At 48.4% G+C, this 6040-nt stretch overlaps 1 long non-coding RNA gene across 1 annotated transcript in view; it reads right to left on the bottom strand.

Annotated features, from left to right (window-relative positions):
- LOC118763547 overlaps positions 1-4068 on the bottom strand; it is an 11726-nt gene extending 7658 nt beyond the window's left edge. Inside the window, exon 1 of the long non-coding RNA XR_004999304.1 lies at positions 4058-4068. This is a non-coding gene — a long non-coding RNA (uncharacterized LOC118763547). The remainder of the gene's footprint in view (positions 1-4057) is intronic.
- Between the last annotated feature and the right edge of the window lie 1972 nt (positions 4069-6040).

Raw genomic sequence — 6040 nt, 5'->3', positions numbered from 1 at the left:
AGATGCGGTCAGAGCGACGAAACCGTTCTGCACGCACTCGTTCAGTGTCCAACAATTTCCGACCTGTGGGCTTATGTCGAACAACTGCTGTCACGTGTGGGACGAGTCGGTTTATCAGCTGAGTCTATCGTCAATATTGTCACGCCTCCTTCCTTCAAACGGGAAGGAAGAGCTATTTTCATCATCCTTGTGGCTATGGCGAAAGAATGTATCTGGTGGACGCGTCTGAAAGGATTGGAGACAAACACTTTCCTCTCTGGTCAATCTCTCATCAACTTCTTCAAGTACCACTTGAAAAGGAAAGTGAGAGTAGAGAGGCAAGTTTTGTCTAGCGAATGTTTTAAAAAAAGATGGGTGAATGTAGCAAGAATGGCACGTATGAATGACGAATCCACCTTGAGCATAGTCCTATGAACCCGAAATCGAAAACAGAGAGTTGCTTATTTGCAAAAAAAAAAAAAAAAGAATATAAAATGTGACTTCATTGACCGAGGTTACCGTGGTCTTTTCCGCAGGCTTTTCTTTCCACGGTAAACCTCACCTGTCCTCCCCTTTACACTTCATATTGACATTTCTGTGATAACGATCCTTATTGATCAATTTTTTTTCCTCTCCCTCCTCCCCGTTTTTTTTTTTTTTTTTTTTTAACCCCCCTTTTTTTTGTCCTCTTCTCTCCTTTTACGATCCCTTTTGATCGAAACTCCCCCTTCCTTTTTTTTTTTTTTTTTTTTTTTTTTTAAACCTTCAAAAGAAAAGCTCTACCTTGTAATTTGTTCTATCTGTGTGCAGCCCTGTGTGGCTAATAAAGAAACATATCTATCTATCTGAGGGTTACTTACTGCGCAAAAACTTTCGAGCAGTAAGTAACCCTCTGTATTCTAATTCATTAGAACTATGATCAAGATTGGTTGTGTAAATGCGCGTGGCTTGGGGTCCCCTTGGAAACAAGGGTACCTCTTAAATGACATAAAGTCACATAAGTTAGAAATCATAGCCATAAGCGAGACCAGACTCCACAATCCGCGGGCCCTAAAGACCATGTTTGGCGGACAGTTCAACATTTATTTTTCCCCCTGTCTGCCGAGAATGGGCGGTAGTGGCACCGCGGTACTTTTTGACAAGAGTCTGGATCTCAAAGTAAGGACAATATTCGTAGACCCGGAGGGTAGACTGGTCGTCCTGGATGTCGACGGCAGCAATGGATGCGCTTTTCGACTCGTATCAGTTTACGCACCGCCCTTAACAGGTCGGGCGTATTTCCTTCAACGTCTAGAAGTTTTCTTGGGAACGTCTCGTCCTTTACTCTTAGTGGGGGATTGGAATGCTACCTTGGACACGCATGTAGACTACGTGGGTAGAGATAGGAATAGACGGGGATGCAAATGCCTCAGAGACCTGCTCAGACGCTTTCAACTGTCTGACAGGTTCCGACTAGACCACCCGAATGCGCCAACGTGGACATGGAGCAACCGCATCGGGTCGTCGAGATCGTATCTAGATAGGATACTGTGTAGGACAGTAGATAGAGATAGCATAGGATGTCCACAATTCCACATAGTCAGCTACACGGATCACAAACTTGTGACATGTACGCTAGACTTAGGTAAGACACTTAGGCAGGGTCCCGGATACTGGAAACTAAACGCGTCTTTCCCATCGAGACAAGTTTTCAGAGACCGGATTAGCACACTAGTAAAGAGGGCTTTGACGGGAGCCATCATCAACAACAAATGGTGGTTTGCCCTCAAGAGAGCAGTAAAAGCAGAAGCGATTAGGTACAGCAAAGCACTAGCCATAGATAGAAATAGAGTAGAGGGTGAGCTAGTTAAGAAGCTAGAAGAGGCAATTAGAAGCGGCATCGCATCCGACGTTTTGGCGGCGAGGTTGGCCCTCGACCAACACTTCAACGCCAAACACGAAGGATGTGCTGTCAGAGCTAGGATGCGTGCTCTAAGGAACGAAGGTGTTGGAGCCGCGAGAGAGGCCCGGGTGGCAGAGGCGCAACAGGGCAACAAAGCCACCATTCGGTCACTGGTAGATGAACAGGGGCGCGAATTGCTCGAGCCAAGTAAAATGTGTGAGGCCTTTCAGCAGCATTTTGCCCGACTGTTCGGAACGAGTGGGGGGCAAGAACGTAGGATGGACTTCAGTGCCTACCTACATAGCCTACCACGACTCTCGACAAGAAAGGCAGGGTGCTGCGAAGGTGCCATCACGGCGGCGGAAGTGCGGGAAGCGATGGCAGAATGCTCGAGGGACAAATCACCGGGTTTGGATGGTCTACCCTACGAGCTTTACAATTGTATGCCAGACTTGTTTGGAGATCTCTTGGCGGCGGTGTACTGCAACTGGCAGCAAAACGGGAGCATTCCTGGTTTTGTGAGCCGAGGAGCCGTAACACTGCTGAAGAAAGATCTAAACAAGGGAAATGTAATAGATAACTTTAGGCCCATCACTCTGCTTAATGCAGACTTGAAAATTTTGGCCAAGGTGCTAGCCAAGAGGTTGGCGCTTGTCATCGAGAAAACTGGTCGACAAGGCGCAACATGCGCCGTGCCAGGCCGGACCATCCATGACAACCTCCACCTGATGCGCTACATCATAGACAGGGTAGTTAACGAACCTGGCATGGGTGGGGCGCTGATCAATTTGGATCAATCGAAAGCTTTCGATAGGGTGGACCATCGATACTTGGAGGCGGTCCTCGGAGCGGCTGGCTTCGGTCCCGTCTTCCGCGGCTGGATACCGCTTTGTACAGAGGCATCCGTTCGGTAATTCGCGTGAATGGACATCTATCAAGACCCTTCGACATCGCACGTTCGGTCCGTCAGGGATGCCCCCTCTCGGCGCTTCTATACGTATTGACTCTCGAGCCATTATTGCGGAAGCTGGCAACCTTGAGAGGCATCCCGCGAGAACTGGGATGCGGGACGAGCGTGTCTGCATACGCGGACGACGTCACCGTCATAGTGTCTAGCCACGAGCATATCGAGCAGGTCGGCGAGACACTGAAAAACTACGAAGCGGTGACAGGAGCGAAAATCACCGGGAAAAGTCAGTGGGCTTGCGACTAGGCACCTGGAGAAGCAAGCCCATGCCGTCCACCAGCGCCTCCGTCGTGGGACGCTGGACCGACGGCCCGGTTGAGTTGCTCGGGGTCTGGTTTGGTCCGGACCGCCAAGTGGAGAAGAACTGGAACGAGATAACGAGTAGGGTGGTCACTCTCGCCCGGCAATGGGCCGAGAGGAAACTGTCCCTAAAAGGTCGGGCGCAGGTGGCGAACACGTACATCGCGTCCGTCATCTACTACCGCCTGACCGTCGTACCTTGTCCCGACCCTACCATCACCAAACTACAACGCATTCTCTTTCGCTTCTTGTGGAAAGGATGCGTCCCGATGGTCAGGCGATCCATTTGCTGTCAACACCCGTTAAAAGGAGGGCTGGGCATGCCGTGGTTGATGATGCGCAGACACGCGCTGAGACTGCGACATCTCTGGCTCTATGTAGACGACGGTGAACAGGCGTGGTCGCCGTTTGTGAGGCACGCTTTCCCGCAGCTCGTCTCCATGACCGAACTGCAGTCGTGGATCAAAAAGAGGCCGAGAAGGGCGAATGGCAACGCGAGTGTCGCGTTGCTCTCAAGCAACTCTGCCGTCCTGGGTCGACCTTGAGTGACTTCAACACAACCAAAGCATTCTATAGGGGGTTAGTGGAGGGGAGGTACGACGACGAGCTCGGGGCGAACCTGGACGTCGACGAGGAGTACCTGACCCGCCTGTTCAGGACGACTTTGGGCCAGGGCCCATGGACAACTTCCAGAGATCCCTGGCCTGGCAGTGCTACCGAGAAGCGCTACCCGTTCGGGATAAGCTCTACAGACACGGCTCGAGAAACACGGGGCCGACCTGCCCGAGATGCGGTCAGAGCGACGAAACCGTTCTGCACGCACTCGTTCAGTGTCCAACAATTTCCGACCTGTGGGCTTATGTCGAACAACTGCTGTCACGTGTGGGACGAGTCGGTTTATCAGCTGAGTCTATCGTTAATATTGTCACGCCTCCCTCCTTCAAACGGGAAGGAAGAGCTATTTTCATCATCCTTGTGGCTATGGCGAAAGAATGTATCTGGTGGACGCGTCTGAAAGGATTGGAGACAAACACTTTCCTCTCTGGTCAATCTCATCAACTTCTTCAAGTACCACTTGAAAAGGAAAGTGAGAGTAGAGAGGCAAGTTTTGTCTAGCGAATGTTTTAAAAAAAGATGGGTGAATGTAGCAAGAATGGCACGTATGAATGACGAAGCCACCTTGAGCATGATCCTATGAACCCAGAAATTGAAAACAGAGAGTTGCTTATTTGCAAAAAAAAAAAAAAAAAGAAATATAACATGTGACTCCATTGACCGAGGTTACCGTGGTCTTTTCCGTAGGCTTTTCTTTCCACGGGTAAACCTCACCTGTCCTCCCCTTTACACTTCATATTGACATTTCTGTGATAACGATCCCTATTGATCAATTTTTTTTTTTTTTTCTCTTTTTTGTCTTCCTCTCCCCCTTTTTTTTAACCCCCCTTTTTTTGTCCTCTTTCTCTCCTTTTACGATCCCTTTTGATCGAAACTCCCCCTTCTTTTTTTTTTTTTTTTTTTTAAACCTTCAAAAGAAAAGCTCTACCTTGTAATTTGTTCTATCTGTGTGCAGCCCTGTGTGGCTAATAAAGAAACATATCTATCTATCTATCTATCTATCTATCTATCAATCTATCTATCTATCTATCTATCTATCTACCTATCTATCTATCTATCTATCTATCTATCTATCTATCTATCTATCTATCTACCTATCTACCTATTATCATCTATCTATATATCTATCTAATCTACCTATCTACCTACCTATCTATCTATCTTCTATCTATCTATTATCTACCTATCTATCTATCTATCTATCTATCTCCGGCGCTTCATAGACAACGGTGAACAGGGGTGGTCGCCTTTGTGCGGCGCGCTTTCCCGCAGCTTTTCCTTGGACGAACTACAGTCATGGATCAAGCAGAGACCGAGGCTAGGCGAATGGCACCGCGAGAGTGTCGCGTTGCTCTCAAGCAACTATGCCGTCCGGGATCGAACTTGTGCGACTCCATCACAACAAGGCATTCTATAGAGGATTAGTGGAGGGGAGGTGCGACGACGAACTCGGGCAGAGTCTGGGCGTCGACGAGGAACACCTGACCCGCCTGTTCAGGACAACTTTCGGGCCGGGACCTATGAACAAATCACCAAAGATCCCTGGCCTGGCAGTGCTATCGAGAAGCATTACCTGTTCGGGATAAGCTCTACAGACACGGTTCCAGACACACTGGACCGACTTGCCCGAGATGCGGTCAGAGCGACGAAACCGTTCTGCACGCACTCGTGCAATGTCCAACCATTTCAGACTGTGGGCTTATGCCGAACGGCTGCTGTCAGTGTGGGACGAATCCGCCTATCGGCCGAGTCTATCGTGAGAATTGCTCCGCCCCCTTCCCTCAACCGGGAAGGCAAGGCAGTTTTCATCGTACTGGTGGCCATGGTGAAAAAAATGTGTGTGGTGGACTCGAGCGAAAGGATTAGAGACAAACAATACCTCTCTGGCCCATCGCTCATCAACTTTTTCAAGTACAGCACTGAAAAGGAAGGTGAGAATGGAGAGGAAGTTTTGTCTCGCGAAAGATTCAAAAAAAGATGGGTGAATGTTGCAAAGATGGTGCGTGCTAGTAACGAAACCATTTTGAGGCATGATCCTGTAGATCGTAAAAAAAAAGAAAGAAAGAGAGCATTTTGACCTCATGTGTTTATTTCCTCCTGACTGGAGTTCCCGTGGTCTTTTCTGTAGGCTTTTCTTCCCACGGATGAAACCAATCTTGTTATATCAATGTTTACACCATTATTTCTGTGATACACGATTTTCTTTTTTTTTCCTTTTTTTTTCCTCCCTCGATCCCTTTTGATCGCAATCTTACATTTTTTTTTTTTTCCACCCTCGAAAGAAAAGCTCTGCATTT

The sequence above is a fragment of the Octopus sinensis genome, linkage group LG5 (genome assembly GCF_006345805.1).
Source record: "Octopus sinensis linkage group LG5, ASM634580v1, whole genome shotgun sequence".
NCBI classification, from domain to species: Eukaryota; Metazoa; Mollusca; class Cephalopoda; order Octopoda; family Octopodidae; genus Octopus; species Octopus sinensis.
Note: the sequence above shows the minus strand (reverse complement) of the source record. Positions and strands in the feature narration are given on the sequence as shown.